This window comes from Notamacropus eugenii, chromosome 2 (genome assembly GCF_028372415.1).
Source record: "Notamacropus eugenii isolate mMacEug1 chromosome 2, mMacEug1.pri_v2, whole genome shotgun sequence".
Taxonomy (NCBI): Eukaryota; Metazoa; Chordata; class Mammalia; order Diprotodontia; family Macropodidae; genus Notamacropus; species Notamacropus eugenii.
Genome location: NC_092873.1, coordinates 500,314,597 through 500,338,252, shown reverse-complemented (window position 1 = coordinate 500,338,252; position 23,656 = coordinate 500,314,597). Strand labels below are relative to the sequence as shown.

Here is a 23,656-nt window from a genome sequence, read left to right as displayed (position 1 = left end):
TTAGGAGTTTTCCTTTTGGGGTCTTTTTCATAAGGTTATTGGTGAATTCTCTCCACTTCTATTTTGCCCTCTGGTTCCAGAATATCCGGCAATTTTAGGGAAACAATTCTTAACAAGCCAGGTCTTAAAGGACATTATAAAGTCAGATGACTAATCAGTCAGAGAACTAGACACATGCTGCATAGACACACTGTAATAAAATAGCAATGCCAATGAATGAATGCAATTATTCCAAGAACCCACAAGCAGTATGATTCAGGTTTCCAGAGAATATATCAAGGCAAAACCAGAAACATTATTAAGCATCTACTCTGTGCCAGGTACAGTACTGGGGACACAAAATGCAAAGAAAGCTGTCCCTGCCTTCAAGGAGCTTACATTCTGCTGGAGGAAGACAACACATAAAAGGGGGAAGGAGTTGAAAACCCGAGGAAGTGAGGGGAAAGGGAGAGTTAGAAATATCTCCAGAAGAGGAATGAAGCATGGCAGTTCTGGGAACGTCCCCAAAATGAGGGCCTCTGGAAAGAACACACCAATGGGAGAAGGGTCCCTGTTGGCAGAGAGATATTTCCAGATTCAAAGCAATTTCTTGACAATTAATTACAAACTGAAATCACATAACTCTTGAAGTTAAGCTCTAAATGAACAATGCTTAGCATCTTCATGTAGAGAATTAGTTCTCAACCTTTTGTTTCTTTATAAAGGACCTCACAGCATGCGCACACAAACACAAAGAAAGCACAGATATGGGCTGATTTCCTAGAATCAAATCAGTTTCAGTTTTGACTCAGACTTTACAGAAGTTCAGTTAGTTATAAATTGTCCTTACTTGAAGTCAAAGTCTTTCTCTAGAAGAAAATGGAGGAGGAGAGGCAGTGGGCTGGCAAAAGGTGAAGGGAGTATTTGGAAGTGATCCAGAGGCAAAGAGAGTGATCACAGCCAGAAGGAATTTCAAGCAAGCTGCCTGGTTGTCTAACAAGATGGCTGTGGGTGACCCCAGGCTGTCAGAACTCTGACAAAGAGAGCTGCCAAATGCTCACTGCTGGGGATAGTACTAAGGAGTGTCCTGTGGGGTGAGGCCTCATGAGCCTAAATGAAGTGAAGAAGAAAAAGGGAACCTCCAGATCTCAAACATATGCCTTCATCTAGCTAACACTGATATGTGTTTGCAAAGCATTTTATAGCACTATCTCATTTGATACTCACAATATCCCTGTGAACAATGGGTTGCTTTATCCCTGTTTTACAGATGAGAAAAGTGAGGGTGAGGAAGCTTAATTGACTGGCCCGAAGACATACACCTTGTACGGTGCAAGACAATTGTACACAGCATCTATACTGGATGTCACAAAGTTATGTACACAGTAGGTGCTCAATAAATATTTATCCTTGATCTCCTCTATAAGAGATGTTGCTAGAAGAGACAATATTCTGAGTTACCTTTAAATAAAATTTAAAATAGAGAAGGAAAAGGGAAGCTTTGTTCTTATTAATAAAATCTAGACAATCTTCAGAAATTTGATGATAAAGATTCAACAGCAGTTCAGAAGAGTGCCTGAGTGTCTGAATCAGGATTTGAACTCAGATCTTCCTGTTTCCAAGTCAAGGATTCTAGACAATCATTAGGCCACATGGCTGCTTTAAAAATTAGACAATAAATAATTGAAATAGTCTAAGAACGATTTTTGACTAAATATATATCAGTGCTATAGTAACTATTGCTGTGAGAAGATTATAGCACTTAAAGGTTTCAAAATGCAGGACATGTGTTCCACATTTGGTCCTCACAAGAAACCTGGGAGGTAGGTGCTATTATTAAACCTATTTTACAGGGAATGGAACCCAGGCTGTGAAAAAGTGACTTGCTCAGGGTCATGAAGCTGGTAACACTGAATTGCAGTTTTTCCACTCTCTAAGGCCAGGACTCTTATTTACTGTGTTACCCAGGTGCCTTTAGGATTGACAAGTCTATTAGGTGAGGGGCAGCAGTGGAAAGAGCACTGGGTTTGGACACAGAGGACCTGATTCCAAGTCTGGGTGGGCTCTGCCATCAACTCTCTGCAACTTTACAAGAGTCACCTAAGTGCTCTGTTTCTGAATCTTCTAAATAAGAGTTGGCCTAGGTGACCTCTGAGGTGTCTGAATGATGAATCTATGTAAAAAGGGGGAAAAACAATGGGAAAAGAATTTGTTATTCAACAAAATCTGTTGTGAAAACTGGATAATAATTTGGGGATAAACGGAGACAAGTCTGCATCCATTCTATATATTACAACTATTTCGAAATGGATCCATGATCTAAATATATTTAAAGTAACACCAAAGGAGAATTTATAGTAAATCAAGAGTTTTATTTTTCACAGTTGTGGACAGGAAAAAATTCTTAATCAACTAGGTCTTGAAGGAAATTATGAGGTCAGATGACAAATCAGAGAGAGGAATAGATATTTTCTTTGATCTCCAGACAACCTCTGAAACTGCTCTAGAATAGAAAGTATGCAGCACAAATAAAGCAACTTCTACTTTCTATATGATCTAGGACAACTACAAACCAAAAAAAAAAGTTAAAAACAAACAAAAACAAAAATCCATGAATTGGCACCTACCCTGAGCTCACTCAGAACTCCTCCCCGTAGCCCTCTATGTTGTCAACAATGAGGCTGCACTACCAACCCCACAACCCAACACAGGGCCTCATCACAAGATACAACCCCACACCGATTTCCCCTTCCTTCCTTCCAGTGCCATGGTGATCCTGAGACTAGGTTTGCTCAGGCCTTGAGAGGCAGCCAATATTGGGCAGTGTTCTAGGCTTCAGAAGCTGACTTGACCATCACACATAGCCAGACAAACTGACAGACAGCACCACAAAGGCAGGGTTCTGGGCTGTACAAGATGTGAGAAGGCATTCCAGCAGCAATGCCTCCATTTCCTTTCCTCTCACTCTCTTCTTAACTCACTACATTCCATCTTCTGGCCTCATCATTCAACTAAAATTGTTCTCTCCAAAGTGGTCATTGATTTCTTAATCAACAAATCCAGTGGCCTTTTCTCAGGTCTCATCATTCTGGTACTCTCAGAAGTGGCTGAATGAATGATGCATTATTAAGTGTCTCAATATGCTAAGCCCTGGAGATGCAAGTAGAAAACCAGACAGTCCTTGATCTTAAGGAGCTCACATTCTAAAGAGGGAAACAATGGGAACAGAAAATTTTTGCCTCAAGCAAGATGGAAAACTCTCATTATCAGAGATAAAGATGGTAGAGTGACAGGAATCAGTGAGGTGAGGCCCTTCCACAGACTGCTCCAAAATGATCTAGATAATGCATCAGACCTAATCCTCATGGGGCAATTTAGAAAAAAAATATCACAGTGAGTCATTTGGTCAGCCTAGTTCAGCATAATGAGACAGGGTCATGGGAATGGGGGCACTCCAGAACCCAGGGAAAGACTGTGTCATAGGACAAGAAGGGGTCTGAGACAAAGATAGGACACCTCCAGATCAACACCAGGGAACTCTAATGTGGACAGATATAAAATGACAACTCTGTCTCCCTTACCCAGTTCTGAGTCATGGATTCATAGGGGCTGAGAAAGGGAACTGTACATGGGAGTGGAGTTTCCACATATAAGGAAGCACTGGGCTGTAAATGGAGAAGAGAGAAGGTCAGAAGCCCACAGCAGCAATGGTGTGCCTGAGACCCCAATTCAGAGCAGAGACTCACTTCCAGTATCTAGCCCAACTTGCAGAGAAAAGAAAGGAAGGAATCCTAGCCCAAATGAAAACCTACTGTTCTGCCTCTTTGAACCAACAGAGTTTTCCAGTGGGCTGACAGGGCTGGAATCCAGTAGCAATCTGGTCTTTCAGAGACCCAAAGCCAGGTCAGGAAGGTCTGGAACTTAAAGACCTAAAGAGGGGAAATCAGGTTAGGGGAGAGGAGGAGGGGAAAGGATAACAGGGCAGGAAGAAGGTAGCAAAGACACTTTGCTCTGAATCACATCACTTTGCTTACACTGAAAGGCCCCCAGTAAGCCCTTGAGATCCTGGAATAACACACATTCTATATTCCAGGAAAGCAGCAACAGCAGCAGACCAGGCCTTCCCTTCAGAAGGGTGGCAGAGAAGAGTCGGCCAACAAGAAAAAAGAACCCACCAAAAAGAGCTGGTGTGGTGGATGCCATCACTTGGTGGCTATGAGGCCTGGGCTCTAAAAGCAGTAAGAGTGAAGGATCCCTCCTGGGCTTCCTATCTTATCTGCCTCTGGATCACAGAGAGTCAGCAAACTCTGATGTTGTCCATAAGGCAGGTGAGCTCCCTTTCCACAATGACTTTTCCTTTCAGTGGTGGCATGGGGCCTGGGCTGGAAGTAGATCTGGCAGTTTGAGGGGCCCTACTATTAACAAGGCTCCTGCCATCAGGTTTGGTCTGTCTCATCAGAGGCTGAGGGCAGATGTGCTCAAGGTGGTGGTAGTGGTTTGATCTGCCTGGTACATGTTGCCTCCTGTCTAAGGAAGCCTCACTGCCTCAGTTAAAGGTCACCCTCTTGAACCTGATCCTCGTTTCTTTGAGGTTTTGTGATACTGCTCTTTCCTGGATCTCCTCCTACCTGTCTGACCACTCTTTCTGATTGACTGGCTCTTCAGCCAGGTTGAGTCTGCAGACTGGGCCCTCTTCTCTCCTCTCCCTTCCCCTCCCTTCCTCTCCCCTCCCCTGCCTTCTGTTCCCCTGCCCTCCCTTCCCTTCCCCCACCCTCCCCTCCTCTCCCCTCTTCTCTTCTCCCTCTATGCTATTTCTCTTGTGATCTCATTAGCTCTCATGGATTCAGTTATCATCTCTATTCAGATAATTCTCAGGAATACTTATCTGGCCTTTACCGGTTTCCTAACCTCCAGTTTCACAGCTCCAACTGCCTGGTGGACTTCTTAAGCTGAATGTCCTATGGACATCACAAACCAAACATGTCCAAAATTAAACTCATTCTCTTTACTCCAAGCCCTCTCCTCTTCCTAACTTTTCTATTACTGTTGAGGGTGCCACGACCTTTTCAATCACCCAGGCTCTTGACCTAGGTGTTGTCCTCACCTCCTCACTATCTCTCACTCCCCATCTCCAAACTATTGCCAGGTTCAATTGATTCTACTTTGCAACACTTATACATTCCCTCCTCTGACATTACTACTGCCCTGGTGTCTGCCCTCTTCACCTCACACCTGGACTACTATAATGCCATTCTGGTTGGCCTTCATGCATGATGTCTCTCCTCACTCCAGCCTATCCTATACTAAGCTATCAAAGTGATCTTTCTAAATGCAGGTCTGCCCATGTCATATCTCTGTTCTGAAATCTCCAGACGCTACCTCTCACCTCTAGGTTCAAGTATAGACTTCTCTTTGGTGTTCAGAACCTTTCACAGGGACATACACATACACATTTACAGATAACACATTAATGGACTGATTTCCTTCAATCAAACCAGTTTCAGTTTCTATCTACCACAAAGTTTACAGGAAACAATGTTCTTAAAGTCAAAAATCACTTTCATGTGAAGGGTGGGAAACTGGGTGTTGGTGTTTTATTCAGGAAGTAGTGGAAGCAAGTATGTAGAGGAGCTTGGGCTTGATTCAGATGCAAAGGGACCACTCAGAGATGAAAGACATTTCTGACATTTTTTCTGGCTTTCTAAATAGAAAGCAATGTATGATCTTTTTTTAAAAATTTCATTTCTTTTCCATTAACAAGTAAAGATAATAATAGCACTCACTTCCCAGCATTATTTTAAGGATCAAATGTTATCATTTTTATAAACAGCTTTACAAATTTTAAGGTGCTCAATAAATATCATTATTATTTTTGCTTCCACCTATCTACTACCATGTGGAAGAAAGAAAAGCCAAACCCACAAAAACCAATACGTTAAAAAAATTCCCACATTGGATAGATCCAAAAATATATTTCTAATTCTACACCTTGAGTTCATCACCTCTGTTTCAGAGAGTGAGTTCCATGTTTCACATTCAGTCCTCTGGAATCCTGGTTCATTCCTACATTGATCAGAGTTCTCCAGGATTTCTTTCTAAGGATTTCAAAGCTGTTTTTCTCTACATTCCTATTATCATATATATTTTCCCCCTATTTTCACTTGATTCACTTATTCATTTGTTTATACTATCAGGTTTTTCTGTAATCTTGCCTCCTACAATTTCTTAGAGTAGAATAATAATTCCATTGAGTTAATAAATAATAATTTATTGAGCCATTCCACAGATGATGGTCACCCCCTGAGTTTCTAATTCCTTACCACCACGAAAAGGAGCTACTATAAATATATGTACATATGGGTCCCTTTCCTCTTTGGGTGATCTCTTTGAGATACAGGCATAATAGTGGTATAGCTGGCTCAAAGCATATGTACCACTGAAAAACTTAGGGGGTATAGTTCCAAAGTGATTTCTGGAATCACTACACCAATAATCAACTCCACATTAACTTCCTAATTGATTTTGATTCCTTAAATCTTATATAATCCATCCTCTAGATCGCTGCCAAAGGGATTTCCTTTTGCTGTTTAATAAAGTTATTGATGTTAAATGCATTGAAAATCCATTGGGGTGCCTCACATATTCATTGCCCTAAATGGAGTTTTGTCATCATGAACATGGATGACTCCTCCAAGTATGTTACATTCTTCAGATATAGCCTCTAGAGTCCACACAGTGTGCAGGCAATCTCTGTATCCTAGAGAAGTTCATCTTTTGTTTGAAAGTAAAATCATTGTATCATCTGCAAAAATTACCTACTTGCCTCTTAACTTTTCTTTTTGGTGTTATTGCTTTGCTCTTGTCAAAGAAGGGTAAAGCTAATGGGAACACATGCTTGAGCTCAGATCTTACTAGAAAGAATTTTAACTATAAAATGTTTGCACTGGGATTTCATTATATAGTATTACACTATTACAGAAAGATTCATTTATGCCTATTTTTCTCGAGGTCTTAATAAAAATAACTGCTTTATTTTTGTCAAAAACCTTTCAGAATCAATAATTATATCTTTTAATGTTCATGTTATCAACATGATTTATTATACTAATAATCTTACTTATGATGAAAAAACTGCATTTGATATCAATACAATATGATTATAACATATAATTTTTCTGTCCTTTTTGTCCTCTACTTAATAATATTGTATTTAAAATGTTTGTGTCATTATTTATTAGAGATATTGGTTTGCAGTTTTCTTTTTCTGTTTCCTCCTAATTTAGTTATCAAAATAATATTAGTATCATACAAAGAGATTGGAGGAGAGCCTTCTTATTTCTGAAAACAGTTTAAGTAGCATTGGAATTAAGTATTCTTTGAATTTTTGATAGAAGTCATTTGTAAATAAAGCTGGTCCTAGATTTTTATTTTTTGATGATTTCTTCTTCTGATCATAGGTTATATAAATAGTTTCCTTCTTCTTTTTTTAATCATGATATTTTACATTTTTGTAAACTTCCACCTATTCCTTCTAAGTTTTCAGTTTTGTTAGCTATAACTCACCAAAATTTTTACTTAAAATTTCTATATTTTTCTTCTAGAATTGTTGAGAGCTTTCCTTTTTCACTTTTTATACAATTTGGTTTTCTCTCTCTTTTTTTTTTATCACATTAGTTAACTGTATATATTTCATTAGTTTAGATTAGATTAGATTTATCTTCCTAAATTTAAATCTGGCCTCAGGCTGTATTGACTATGTGACTCTGGGCATGTCCTTTCACCCCATTTGCCTTAATTTCTTCAAGTATAAAGTGAGTTGGAGAAGGAAACAGGAAAACACTTCCATGTCTCTGTCAAAAAAACCCCAAGTGAATCAGACACAACAGAAAAACAACAGAACAACAAAAACCAAAACTTTATTTATCAATTCACTGGATTTTTTTGCTTTCAATTTCACCAATTTTTTTCTTTACTTTTCAGAATTTCTGTTTTGATGTTTAATTAGGGATTTAAATTTTTCTTGTTCAATCTTTGTTTTTAGTTTTATGCCCAATTCATTGATTGATTTTCTCTCTTATACTAGTGAAAGTATTTAGAGATATAACCTTGTCCCTAAGAACTGCTTTTGTGGTCACATGATGAATAAGATGCCAGAGAGACATTTTCTCTGATCCTCACAACTTCTCAAAACTCTCCAAAACAAAAATGATGTGCTGATGACAAAGCAACTTCAAATGTATTCCAGATCTAGGAAACCAGGAATTCAAAAAAGAAAGACTTAAAAAAATCTCCATTAATTGATACCTACCTTAAGTTCACTTAGCTTCCTTCCCCCACTGCCCACCACCTTTCCAGCAGCAGCTCAACCCACAGAATTGCAACAAAATGCAACCTAGTACCCTTTCTCTCTTTCCAGTGCATAGGATATACAGACTCTCAGGTGTGGTAGTCTGCTGGGCCTCTATGCTGCAAAATATTCTGGAAGAATATTAATCTTGAAGACAGGAGGATCATATGTCTCCTAGAAGAACGTAAGAAAACAAACCTGAATACTATAATGGAAGAAGTAATACAAAGGAACTGTCCAGAACTTCTGAAGACGGAAAAGGAAATATCAAATGAAGAATGCATAGGATACCTCCAAAAAAAAGCCAAGGCTGCAGACTCCAAGACACATAGTAGTTAAATTCTAAGATTCAATTAAGAAACAACATATTCTGCAAGTAACCAGGAGAATGATCTTCAAATACAAAGGAAGGGGAATTCAGATAACACAAGACTATTCTATACCCATCAGAAAACTCAGGAAGGAATGGAATTTTTCTGAAGAACAGTGGAGCTCAGAATGCAACCCAGTATAATCTAGCCTGAAAAATTGAGCTTAAACACAAATAAAGAAAATATGGACATTAAATAATAAAGATGACCATTCAGTGAAAAAAAATTGTGAACACTGTTATGAAGAAAATCAGACCAGAAGAGATTATTTGTTTCTTGAATACCTGAGATGATGGAAATGCAAGAGATTTAAATGAATATGGCAACAAAGAAAAGTATCAGAGTGACAACATAGAGACCAGAGAGAGATATTCAACATATAAACAAAGAGACAGGATGAAGGCAGGAGTCAGATGGAATTAATAGTGGGTAATAAGTCTGGAGCATTATGAACAGAACGTGGCAACATACCACCTACAGAGGAATCAGTGTTCTTATGGGATTGACTACATTACAAAATGGGGAGGTACATGAAAGAAAGGAGAAGAGGAAGATAGAGGGGAAAGTAAAATGTAACTGGGTCAAAACAAGAGCTAGCAATGAGGGGGAAATGATCCCTGCGGCCTCTCGGAGAGAGAAGAGACTCACCCACAAGGGAGGGAATGAGACGGAGGGAGAATGGATTAAAAGGAGATTGTAAGCAAGGAAAATCTTGTTGTAGTAGTGTGAGACAGTTCCACTGATGAATGTTCCTATGGACCTATGGGGTCACAATGTTCTATCAAGAGAAATGTGGGTATCATGCAGGGATTTGGCACTTTAAAAGGTCACTTCTCTTGTCTGAAGAGGTAGGGAGATGGAACTTCAAGAGCAAACAGAAGGGCATGGATATAGATAAAGGGAATTTGGAAATTCAGGGAAAAAGGAAGGTCCAATGTCAAAAAGTACTTGTTTCAGCATCTGATACAATCTATCCATGACAAGATGGAACCTTCTATAGGAGAAGAAGCTATGTCATGTGTTAAGACTGGAGCTTCCCCTCTTGCTCACCCTGATCTACAACAAAACTTGAAGGAGAAGCTTTAGAATTAAGGATATTTGACATGACTAAAGTTTCTAAGATAATAACAACAACCATACATTTGTATAACACTTTGCAGTTTACAAAGATGAGGCATGAATGATAATGGCAATGAAATGGTCTAATTATACTGCAAATAGAATATTGAGCCTGGAGTTAGAATGACATGAGTTCAAATCCTACCTTGGAAACTTACTAGCTATGTGGCCCTGGGTGAGTCATTCTACCTTAGTTTCCTCAAATATAAAACCAGGATAATAATACCTTCCTTCCAGAGTTGTTGTGAGGGTGAAATGAGAAGAGCAATAAAGTGATCAGCATGGTTCCTGGCATATAGTAGGTAGGTAATAAATGCCTGTTTCCTTCCAACTGTTTAGTTTTATTTAGTTTTATTCTTTGTGTATTAAATGGAGACTACTCTCATATTCAAAAAGCTACTGATTTTCTCTAAAGATCCATGGACTGTTTTCAGGTTAGGGATGTGGAGTATGCTTGAACTTGTATATTTAATCCTCATGCATTTATGTTGGTAAGTTTTTAGTTTTCTTCAATAAGGCTGGAAATTTGTTAATTTAACAGATCGACACACAGAGAACTATTAAAAATAGTTCTGTATGCATAAGAATATGTTTGTAATGTACTGCCCCTTTCATAACAAGCAACCTGGTTATTGAAAGGAACAGAAAATGAACTTTTGTGTAAACAAAAAGAATCAAATCTGCCTATCAAGTATGCAGAATCTTGTCCCTTTTATATGGTGACAGTCTGGTTGCTAAAAGGAACAGAAAAGGAACTTTTTTGTATAAAAAAAACATAAAAACTTATATGTAGAGATAGTGCTTTTCTTTTAATATGGGAGAAGAAACACAGACTGTTTGGAGGACAGAAAAAAGAGCCACACCTCAGATAATAGAGTGAGAGGAGCTGTTGAAACAGAGAAAAAAACTCAAGTTGCAAGAAATTGTGGTCCCTCAGCTCATTTGCAGGTGACTGTTTTCAGAGTATGAGAGGTTAAAACACAAAGTGATCAAGCAAATAACTGTTTGAGAACCATGGGGAAATTAGACAAAGACTATTGGTTTCATAACTATCAGAAAATTGGATTCCATGAGTTTTTACCCCATAAGGGAAAAATGAGTCACTAACCACCTCAAGAGGCTCTGAAATGAATCAGGAGAATAGCTAGGAAGACATCAGAAGAGAATGCCCTTGGTAGCAACTGACACCAAGAAGAGTGAGAAGGCATGGACCTGTAGAGATTTCATGGCAAATAGGGGGACAATGATCATGGGAGAAGATGAAAAATGCTATGCACATCCAAAGAGAAAACATGACTTCGGTTATGTGTATGTGTTGCATAACTGATATAATAGATTTTTTGGGTTCTGGGAGGCAAGATGGTGGAATGATCAGTAATTGCTAGCTCCTTCCCCTTGTTGGCCTTGACCAGCCCAAAGAATATCTCCCCTACAAAAACCCAGGAACAGTGGGAGCAGCCCATGAGGCTAGAAAGATAGCTAAGGAGGGTTCCTTTTGCTGTGGTCAAAGGCGACCAGTGCAGGATCAGAGCTGTCCCACACAGTCCCACCTCAACAAACCGGGAGAAGATCCTGAACCCCAGGAGGGTGAAGCCAGCAACTACCAACACCAGGACCACAGGCATGCCTCAGCACGCTGGTGGAATTGGGAAGAAACTAGGCCAGAGGGCTGAGCTTGCTATGCTTTACCTCAGCAGAGGAGCCTCAGGAGTCCAGACCACCTCTTCCCCACACTTAACAAGCTAGCCTCAGGGAAAACTCAAAAAGACCTCACTTAACCTTTGCTTTCAAACACCAGCCAGCTCAGCACCAGGTGAGCTGCAGCATTTTAGCTTCTAGCTGAAAGAACAAGAGGCTACAACACACAAAGCCTCAAGTTTTTGGCACAGGAACTGTGGAACAGAGTTCCCTGTGCCACAGATGCAGAGGTCTACTTTAAAAGCCAGGAAAAAGGTTATTATCATGAGTAAGAAGCAAAGCAGAAAAGAAAAGACCATAGAATCTTTCTATGGGGATAAGGACCAAAACACAAATACCCAAGAGGTCAGCATTGAGACAGTACTCTCATCTGAAACTTCTTCACAATTGAATATGAACTGGTCTCAAGCACAAAGAGCCTTCTTGGAAGAGCTATGGAAGGATTTTGAAAACCAAATTAGAGAAATAGAAGAAAAACTGGCCAATGATCTTAAAAATATGAAAAAAGAATTCGTTGAAGAGACAGGCCCCTTGAGAAGGAAAATTGGACATATTGAAAAGGAAGTAAAAAAGCCTAACTGGTGAAAATAACTCCTTAAAAAGAAAAATTGGATTGATGGAAAAGAAGATGCAAAAGTTAACTGAAGAAAGAAATTTGATAAAAAACAGAATCAGGCAAGTAGAAACTAGTGAATCAATGAGACATCAAGAATCAGTCATACAGAATCTAAAGAATGAAAAGGCAGAAGAAAATGTAAAATATCGAATTGGAAAAACAACTGACCTGGAAAATAGATTCAAGAGAGAATGTCTAAGTATTATTGATCTACCAGAAAGCCATGAAGAAAAAAGTGCCTGGACAATATCATTTAAGAAAATATCAAGGAAAACTGCCTAGAAATCCAAGACCAACAGGGGAAAATAGTTATCAAAAGAATCTACCATTGAGCTCCTGAAAGGGACCCCAAACTAAAAACACCAAGGACATCATTGCCAAATTTCAGAACTATCAAGTGAAGGAGAAAATACTGCAGGCAGCCAGAAAGAAACAATTCAAATACCAAGGAGCTACAGTCAGGATCACACAGGACTTTGCAGCTTCTACATTAAAAGATCGAAGGAAATGGAATACGATATTCCATAAAGCAAAGGAGCTGGGACTACAACCAAGAATTGGTTACCCAGCAAAGTAGAGTATACTGCCTCAGGCAAGGAGATGGACATTCAATGAAGTAAGGAATTTCTAGACTTTCTTGATGTAAAGGCCAGAACCCAATAGAAAATTTGATCTTCCAATGCAAGTCTCAAGAGAGGCATAAAAAGGTAAACAGGGCAAAAAAAACTTGTTGCACAATATGGGCAACCTGTTTACATCCCTATAAAGGAAGATGATACTTGTTCATATTGAGAATTGTATATTTATTATGAAATGTAAAAGGGATATACATAGAGAAAGTGGGTATAAATTAAATGATGTGATGATAACAAATGTGATTTAAGGATGTGAAGGGATTGTAATGGGAGATGTGAAAAGGATGAGGTAGAAAAAAATTAATTCCATCACAGGAAGAGACACCAAAATACACTACAGTAGAGGGAAAAAGGGAAGGGAGATGAACATTGTTTGGGAGGCACTCTCATCTGACTGGATTCAAGGAGGGTACAACAAACTCAGTTAAGTATAGAAATACAATTAGGTCTATGGGCAGTAGGAGGGGAAGGGGGAAAGAAAAGGGAGGGGAGGCTAAAAGGGAGAGAAAAAGTCATAAGGGAAAAGGGAAATAAAAGGGAGGGGACTGAAAAAAGGGAGGGATAACTGAGGGAGGTGGTGGGCAAAACTTAAAACTCTGTTGTGGAGGAGAAAGGAGAAGAGAGAACTAAAAGCATAAAAAAGGGGAAAGAGGATGGAGGGAAAGACACAGATAGTACTCATAACTGTGAATGGGAATGGGATGAAGTCTCCCATAAAACAGAGATGGATAGCACAAGGGATTAAAAACTATAATCTAACCATATGATGTTTACAAGAAACACATTTGAAATGGGGAGATACAAATAGGGTAAAGGTAAAAGGTTGGAGCAGAATATAATGTGCTTCAGCTGATGTTAGAAAAGCAGGAGTAGCAATCCTAATCTGAGACAAAGCAAAAGCAGAAATACATCTAATGAAAAGGAGATAAGGAAGAAAACCATATCCTGCTAAAGGCACCATAGACAATGAAGCAATTTCATTACTAAACATATATGTTCCAAGTGGTATGGCATCCAGATTCTTAGAGGAGAAGTTAATGGAGTTACATGAAGAAAGAGACAGCAAAACCATGCTAGTGGGGGACCTCAACCTCCCTGTCTCTGGACTTGACAAATCTAACCTCAAAATAAACAGGAAAGAAGTTAAGGAGGTGAATAGAACTCTGGATAAGGTAGATATGATAGATCTCTGAAGAAAATTAAATGAGGAGAGAAAGGAATATACCTTTTTCTCAGCAGTACATGGCACATATACAAAAATTGACCATGTACTAGGCCATAAAAACCTCACAATCCAGTGCAGAAAGGCAGAGATAGTCAATGCATTTTTCTTAGATCATAGTGCAATAAAAATAATATGTAATAAAAGGTTGTGGAAACATAGACCAAAAATTAATTGGAAACTAAATAATCTAATCCTAAAGAAGGAGTAGGTTAAACAACAAATCACAGAAACAATCAACAACTTCGTTCAAGGGAATGACAATAATGAGACAACCTACCAAATTTTATGGTGTATTGCAAAAGCAGTTCTTAGGTAAATTTTCTGTCTTTGAGCGCCTACATGAATAAAATAGAGAAGGAGGAAATCAATGAATTGGGCATACAGCTGAAAAAGCTAGCAAAAGAACAAATTAAAATCCACAAGTAAACACCAAATTAGAAATGCTGAAAACCAAAAGAGAGATTAAGAAAATTGAAATTAAGAAAACGAATAAATAAAACTAGGAGTAGGTTTTATGAAAAAACCAATAAAATTGACAAACCTTCGGTAAATTAAGTTTAAAAAAAAGAAAGAACAAAACCAAATAAGCAATATAAAAAAATGAAAAGGGTGAACTCACATCCAATGAGGAGGAAATTAAAAAAAAAATAAGAAATTATTTTGCCCAACTGTATGCCCATAAATTTCACAATCTAAATGAGATGGGTGATTATTTTACAAGATATAAATTGCCCAGACTAACAGAAGAGGAAGTCAAATACTTAAACAACCCCATATCAGGAAAAGAAATTGAACAAGCCATCAATGAATTCTCTAGGAAAAAATCTTCAGGGCCAGATGGATTCACAAGGGAATTCTATCAAACATTTAAAGAACAGTTGATTCCAAAACTATATGGACGATCTAGGAAAATTGGGGAAGAAGGAATCCTCCCAAATTCTATTTATGGTACAAATACGGGTTTGATATCTAAACCAGGAAGAACCAAAACACAGAAAGAAAATTATAGACCAATTTCTCTAATGAATATAAATGCAAAGATTTTAAATAAGATTTTAACAAAAACAATACAGCAGCTTATCACAAGAATAATACATGATCAGGTAGTACCAGAGCTGGTTCAATATTAGGAAAACTATTAGCATTATTGATCATATCAACAGTAAAACTAACAGAAACCACATGATTATCTCAATAGATGCAGAAAAATCTTTTGACAAAATACAACACCCATTCCTATTGAAAACAGTGGAGAACATAGGAATAAATGGAACTTCCTATAACATAATAAGCAGTATCTACATAAAACCTTTAGGAAGCATTTATATGCAATAGGCATAAGATGGATGTATTTCCAATAAGATCAGGGGTGAAACAAGAATGTCCATCATCACCACTATTATTCAGTATGGTACTAGAAATGTTAGCTGTAGCAATAAGAGAAGAAAAAGAAATTGAAGGAATTAGAATAGGCAAAGGAGAAACCAAGCTGTCACTCTTTGCAGATAATATGATGATATACTTAGAGAATTCCACAGAATCAAGTAAAAAACTACTTGAAATAATAAATTTTGGCAAAGTTGCAAGTTACAAAATAAACTCACACAAATCTTCTGCATTCCTATGTATTAGCAACTAACTCCAACAGCAAGAGACAGAAAGAGAAATTCCATTTAAAGCTGGGGTAGACACTGTAAAATATTTGGGAGTCTACCTGCCAAAACAAACTCAGGGACTATATGTACACAATTACAAAACACTTTTCACACAAATGCAATCAGATCTTAGTAAGTGGAAAAATATCACTTGTTTGTGGGTGGGTTGTGCCAATATAATAAAAATGACAATTCTACATAAATTAACTTACTTATTCAGTGCCATACCAATCAAACTATAAGATGATTATTTACTAGAGCTAGAAAAAATAATATCAGAATTCATCTTGAAGAGCAAGAAGTGCAGAACATCAAGGGAAATAATGAAAAGAAATTCTATGGAAGGTAGCCTAGTTCCACCAGATCTCAGTAATTCTCAAAACCACTTGGTACTGGCTAAGAAACAGAAAGGTAGACCAGTGAAATAAGTCAGGTACCCAAGACACAGTAGTCAATGAATATAACAATTAGTTGTTTGATAAATCCAAGGACCCCAGCTTCTGGGATAAGAACTCACTTATCGACAAAATTGCTGGGAAAATTGGATAACAGTGTGGCAGAGACAAGGCATAGACAATGCCTGACACTGTACATAAGAATAAAGTCCAAATGGGTACATGATCTAGGTACAAAGATTGATACCATAAACAAATTCGCGGAGCAAAGAATAGTGTATTTACCAGATTTGTGGAGAAGGGAATAATTTTTGACTAAACAAGAGATAGAAAACATTATAAAGTACAAAATGGATAAATTTAATCACATTAAATTCAAAAGTTTTTGCACAAACAAACTCAACACAACCAAGATTAGGAGGCAAGCAGAAAACTCGGAAAGAATTATTGAAACTTGTGCCTGTGATAAAGGCCTCAATTCCAAAATATATAGAGAACTGAGTCAAATGTACAAGAATACAAGTCATTCCCCAACTGATAAATAGTCAAAGGATAGGAACAGGCAGTTTTCAGAGGAAGAAATCAAAACTATCCACAGTCACATGAAAAAAGGCTTTAACTCACTTTTGCTTAGAGAAATCAAAACAACTCTGAGATACCACATTATACTTATCAGACTGGCTAACATGACAAAACAGGAAGAACATAAATGTTGGAGAAGATGTGGGAGAGTTGGAACATTAATATACTGTTGGTGGAGCTATGAACTGATCCAGCTATTCTGGAGAGCAATTTGGAACTATGCCTAAAGGCCTACAAAGATGTGCATATCCTTTGACCAGCAATATTGCTCCTAGGACTGTATCCCCAAGAGATCATAGAAATGGGAATGTGTCCCACATGTACAAAATTATTTGTAGCAGCACTCTTTGTGGAGACCAAAACCTGCAAATCAAGGGGATACCCATCAACTGGGGAATGGCTGGATCAATTTTGGCATATGAATGTAATAAAATACTATTATACTGTAAGAAATGATGAACAGGAAGACTTCAGAGAAGCAAAAGCTTTTTCAATGGAGGGGAAAAAGGGTGGGTGAGAGGGAAAAAATGAAGCTTACTCTCATCACATTTGGTTTAAGGAGGGAATAAAAATGCACACTCAATTTGGTATGAAAATCTATCTTACACTACAGAATAACAGGGGAGAAGGGAATAAGTGGGGTGTGGGCAGATGATAGAAGGGAGGGAAAATGAGAGGAGGGAGTAATTTAGAAGTAAACACTTTTGGGGAAGGATAAGGCCAAAAGAGAGAATAGAATAAATGGGGGCAGGATAAGATGGAGGGAAATATAGGTAGTCTTTCCCAACATGACTATTACAGAAATATTTAGCAAAACTACACATATACAGCCTATTTTGAATTGCTTGCCTTCTCAGTGGGGATGGGTGGGGAGGGAAGAAGGTAGAGAATTTAGAATTCAAAGTTTTAGAAACGAATGTTGAGAATTGTTTTTGCATGTAACTGGGAAATAAGAAATACAGGTGATGGGGTATAGAAATCTATCTTACCTTACAAGAAAAGAGAGAAGATGAGGAAAAAGGAAGGGAGGAGTGTGATAGAAGGGAGGGCAGACTGGGGGAAGGGGTAATCAGAATACATGGTGTTTTGGGATAGGGGAAGGGGAGAGATGGGGAGAAAATTTGATACACAAAATCTTGTGGAAATGAATGTTAAAAACAAAAAACAAATAAATAAATTGAAAAAATTTTACATGAATGTTAAATAAATTTACAATAGGGAAATATTTAATGAAATAAATAAAAATATATTTTTAAAAAGAAATTGACGTGATTTAGAAATAGTACTTCCAGATCTTGAACCATATTAAGAGGGAGGAGTCATTAAACTTTCTGATATTGATTTAAAAATAGAACTAGATCAATAAAACAAACTGGACAAACAAGAATCAGCAAAATATAGAACTCAACAACCCATTGTTTAATAAACCAGAAAATAAAAATAATCTAGCAGTTCAACTATATTTGATTTTAAAAAACTGATTGGATAACTGGAAAGAAATCAGGCAGAAACTGCACTTTGAGCAACACCTTGTATCATATTCCACAATACATTGGATAAATCACCTTAATATTAAAGATCATACTATAAAAATATTAGGAGAAAAGCAGGTAACATTCCTTTCGTAGCTATAGATAGGAAATATATTCTTGGACAAATAAGAAATAGAGGAAATTACAAAAGATAAAAAAATAGATATCTTGCTAACATGAAACTGAAAAGCTTTTGCACAAACAAAACTAATGCAACTAGGATAAGAAGGGAAGTGGCAAAATGGATAGGAAAAATTTTTGTATTAAATTTTTCTGATAAAGGTTTCTTATCTAAAATACATAACAGATAGACATAAGACCAAACACTAGTCTCCAAGGTTGTTGTCCTGTATTTTCTAAGAGAACCAATGATATCCTGGGATGATATCTTATACATGAATTGGATTTAAGTAGGGAAGAATTACACAAAGTCATCAGCCTCACTCTCTCTTAGAGCTATCAAAGTCCAGAGGCAAGACAAAAGGCAAGACAATTGGAAATGCCCCAGCATACAGAGGATGACTTTGGCATCTTTGTTGTTGAACAAATTCTAGGCACTCCACAGTACCTGCTTCAGCCACTTTTGTGGTCATTGGAACAATTCACTACCACCAAAACCCACTGTCAATGATTATAAACAAACAGTTCTCCAAAGGAAAATTGCACACTATTAATTGCCAAAGGTGAAAATGTTTCAAATAATTAACAGCAAAAGAAATGCAAAATAAAACAGCCCTAATGTTTTACCTCACATCCTACAAGTTGGCAAAAATGGCAAAAGATAGGAATAGTCAGTACTGGAGGGATGGTAAAATGATAGGCACTCTAGTACATTGTTGGTGAATCGGTATAACCATTTGGGAAAGAAATTTGAAATTATACAAAGTTAATAAAATATCCATACCCTTTGACCTACGTATTCTACTACTAGTGATATCCAATGGAGGTCCCTGCTAAGAAGGAAATGCCATATATACCAAAATGCTTATAGAAACATTTATTGTGATAGAAAACAACTAGAAACAAAATAAATGTCCATCAGTGGGTAAATAGAGAAAGAAAATGTGGTTGTTTTCTATCACTGTGGAGACAAATTCATTCTCAGAATGGAGAATCCACTAGGTCTTAACAAGTGAAAAGTTGCCTCAGTAGATGCTTTTTATACAATCATGAAGATACAAGGGACTGTGTCACCAGCACAATACTGACTGTTATTCATGAAACAAGGAATCCTCTCTTTTCCAGCTATCTAAATCACAGGGGCTATTGGTCAGCAGCATCCTCTGATTTCTCCGTGCCTTACGATCCTAATCTTACTCAGCCTAGAGATTTCCCTGTGGAAATGGCTTACTGAAACCTAGCTGACATGCACAGCCCTGACTGCAACCTACCACAGAGGTGTCAGGTTATTTTTTTTCCAAACAGTCTAACTGTTTACAGCCCTACCCCAGGACAAGATCACTTAAAGCTAAGGTTTGGCTAATGACTAAGATATTCCCCCTCCCCGAAAAGTAGTAGAACGGGACTTAATGAACAATATACCACAGGTTTAGGAAAGCAGTTTATTTCTTTCACACAGAGAAATGCTTAAACCACCAAAGAGTAAAGAGTGCACACAAAGACTAAAGCATGAAGTCATAACTTAAAATTACTATGCTTTCCCAGAAACTTGATATGTCAAACATGAAAATATGAAGCATTTTGCAGGGATGCTGAAGATGTGTTTCACCTTCATAGACTCCACACTATCTCCCTCCAGGTCTTCTGGTAAGCCTGGTCAGACAGTCAGCTTCTCCTTTTATTGGCCTGCTTCTCCCAGAAGGGCTAAAACATCTCCAGTAGATACTTCCTTCCTCTCCTGGAGTTGGTACTAACTTTGGGACCCAGATGTTCTCCATTTCCTAAACTTGCAAGGTTGTCTCTAAGACTGGAAAGTCCATCTAAAGATTAATATTCAATAAATAACTGTCAGAGGCCCAAGGTTTAAGCCTAAGCTCATCCAGCTGAGTCCCATGTACATATAAATAATCACCATTTCTGTCAGGTGGGCAAAGGTGCCCCTGTAACCTATCATAGGAAGTCTCAGAAGAAAAAAAAGAGATCCATGCTCCAAGTTGCAGAGGCAGGCAGGAAGAAAGAATCCCAAGGGCAGAGTGACTCCTTCCAAAGTCTACTGAATGGGCAGTGCTGCCTGACTCAGTGGCCAGTCTTTTCTTGATCAATCCCTTTACCTGCTGCCAACATAGAGGCCTAGGGATTGTTGCCACACCCCAATGGGCCTTTCAGCATAATACTGACCCCTAAGTGCTCCCAGCATTATGTGCTCCTAAGGAGTGTATTCTAGCCACAATCAACAAGAGGGTCCCTGGGAAAAGGGAGAAAGATAAGGGAGTCTTCATTGATCATATCTGGTACATACTGTGCCAGACACAAATACATAGATATTCTAAATAACACATCAAAATGACATGTTATACATAAAACAACATTATACATTTAACATAGTATGTAAATAATATGTTCAATGCATATTTAACATAAAGTATTAAAATGACCTGTAAGCATACACCTCTGACTTTGAGATATTCTATGAATTCTGAATGTAGACAAGTAATCAAGGGCATTTGGACAGGCTTTCAGAATACAAGGAATCAGTTCTAGCTGAACACAAAGAAGCTTCATATTGTTCTACTTTGTCAGCTACTTCCCATATTCTCCCTCCTATTAACGTAGAAGGATATCATCTTCCACCAGTTACCATAAAATCAGCAAAACCCCTATTTTATAAAAAATGAGTAGCTTTCCTTTCAAAATTTAATCTTGGGTATGATTCTGTCATTTTTAATTAAAGAAAATTATGCAAAATGATTTGTTTTAGAAGCCACAACTCAAAGTAGGAACTGCCATTTTTTTTTAAAAATCCGTCATAAAATACTATATTCCTTAAGGCCTGGGATCTTAAGCTGCTCTATACAAAAGAAAAATTATTCCATGGAACCCAGCACAGTCTTTTTAACCTCTCAAAGGTCCTCTTTGATCCTGTCCAAAGCAACAATAATAACCATGAGGATGATAAACAGCATGTATACAGTGCTTTAAAATCTACCAAGCACTTTACAAATACTATCTCATTTTATCCTCACAACAACCTTGGGCTTAACAGTGGAATTATTATCATCCCCATTTTACAGATGAGCAAACTAAGCCAGAAAGAGGGAACATGACTTGTCCAGGGTCACACAACTAGTAAGGGTCTGTTTCTGGATTTGAATTCAGGTCTTCCAGACTCCAGTTCTTACACCCTAACACATTCCTTTTGAACAGCTACTTCCCTGCCCCCTAGACCTGAACAATCCCCCATATAGCCCAGCTACAAGGAAGAAAAGAGGAAGCCAGGGGGCTATTCAAATTTTTTTAAAAATTTATTAATCTTCTGCTATGTACAGAGCACTCACTGTGCTAGGAATCAAATGTTATATTCTATACTCAGTACCTGCCCACAGGCACATTAAGACCCACAGATATGTTAGTACTTCAAGTTTACTCCAAGACTCAAATAGATCTGTGATCTCATTGATTGGAGACTTCTTTCCAGGGATGCAGATTTAGGAGTTCCATCCAGTGACACAGATTGCAACCCATGCTTGTTCGCCCATCCTGGGTGACTCTCATCCATACTTTCCCAAATGTTCACCTTAGGCTGTCTGCTCAATATGTTTGAAGCTTTCTATATTTTCTCCCAAAATCTTGAGGGTACCAGCAGAGCACTATGGTCATCCACCTGTTAATCTGCAGATCCTTGACTACTACCCATATGGCTATATTCATTCTAGCAACACCCTCTTCTTCAGTGCCTTCCTCTGATTCCATCTCAAAACTGCTTTTGAGGAAACATCGATGCCAGCCATGCTTATTCTAAACCTGGTGCAGTCCATGACTCTTTCTGGAACTTGCTCCCAATCAGCTTCTGGCCACCCTCTCAGCTTCCCTTTTTCTTGTATTTACCCGTAAGCTCTAGAGATGGGAGGTTCACAGGTTGCCTCATTTCATGTTTTCTGCTTTTTCAATGTCTATAATTACTGTCCTGATTTTTTTCTTCTTTTTTGGCATTAAAACACAAAATTTATTAGAAGAGTGGCTTTATAGGAGGAGAAGGATTGACAATGGGGAAAACTATCATAACATAAAAATCAAAAGTGAATAAAAATGTATTTTAATAATAGGAGTGTAAGTTCCTGGAGGGCCTATCTTATTTTTGGTTTGCATTTGCATTCTCATTGCTTAGCAGAGTACCTAGCACATAGTAAGTACTTAATAAAAGCTTTATCAGGTCACTCTGTGAGCATCCAGTTTTCTCTTCCTGCCATACAGTTCCCTCAATCACATCCTTTACAGCTGTTGTTGTTCCAGGTTCCTCATTGGTTATACGCGGCAGCCTCTCAAAGCCCCCACATACCTCTCCATCTCCCCCTACATGGTCAGGACCTTTAGTTTTTTGGAGGCAGTAGCATTCCGAGTCTCTCTGTCCTCTAGGCCACCTGGCTGCCTCAAATGCCTTCTGAGATCCCTTTAAATTTTCACCAGGCTGTGATCTCCAGCCCCCTTTTACTCTGCCTTATTCTCAGGGAAGACTCTCCAATACTGCTCAAGTTTTCCACCTCTCATCCTTTCAAACCATCTTTCATGGCTTATGTTCTCTAAAATACATTCCCCAGTAGTCCCTTCTGCTTTGTTAGTTTCCCAATTTGATTTTTTCATGGCTCACACAATCAAGGTTCAGTTCTCAGGTCACATTATCCCTTCCCACCACCATCAAACCATGCCCCTTCCTGAGCTAGACTGAACCCTCCTACCCCCTCAATTGAAGGCCCTCTCCTCTGCTCACATCTTAAGCCCTCCATCCTCTTCCTCCTCATCCTCAATTGACCAGACACCTGCCTTCCAGGCCATCAGTTCTCTTCCCTTAACCTATCACTCAGACTAGACTTTCCCTTCTTAGGTGCAGTGCTCCTCCTCTCCTCAACTTCAACCCCAATGTTGTTAGGCCAGAAATCACAGCTCTTGACTTACCCTGATTCAAAGTGCCAGGAAACAACCCAGTCAAAAATGTCCCTTAAAACTCAAAATTTTAAGAGTAGACACTAAACTATCCTTTGATAGTGCAGTGATGTTTTTTGGTTCCAGAAATGAGTAAGAGAGTCAGAGATCCAATTCAGATGGTAAAAGTGGGCAACATTCATCATTTTTGTTGTCTTTGGTTGGAAATTAAGTCCAAAACAACATAAATCCTGAAAAGCACCTGTCAAGGCTATGTGTAAATTTGTTTTAGACTAGCTTCTGTTGTCTGCCTTTCCCAAAACCTTGTAAGAGAATTTTGCATAGAAATTTTACAGAGAAACACTGACATTAAAGAGTCTGCCCTCAGCATTCCCCTCCCGACTCCCACCACCTCCCACCACACCTACCCACCCCCAAGTCCATTTACAGCTTCTCAGGTCACTG

General features: G+C 38.3%; 1 protein-coding gene across 6 annotated transcripts in view; it reads left to right on the top strand.

The window, feature by feature from the left end:
* The window catches only part of LOC140529956 (guanylate-binding protein 7-like), a 433,747-nt gene that overhangs the window by 31,532 nt on the left and 378,559 nt on the right, over positions 1-23,656 (top strand). The gene's annotated exons all lie outside the window — the stretch shown is intronic.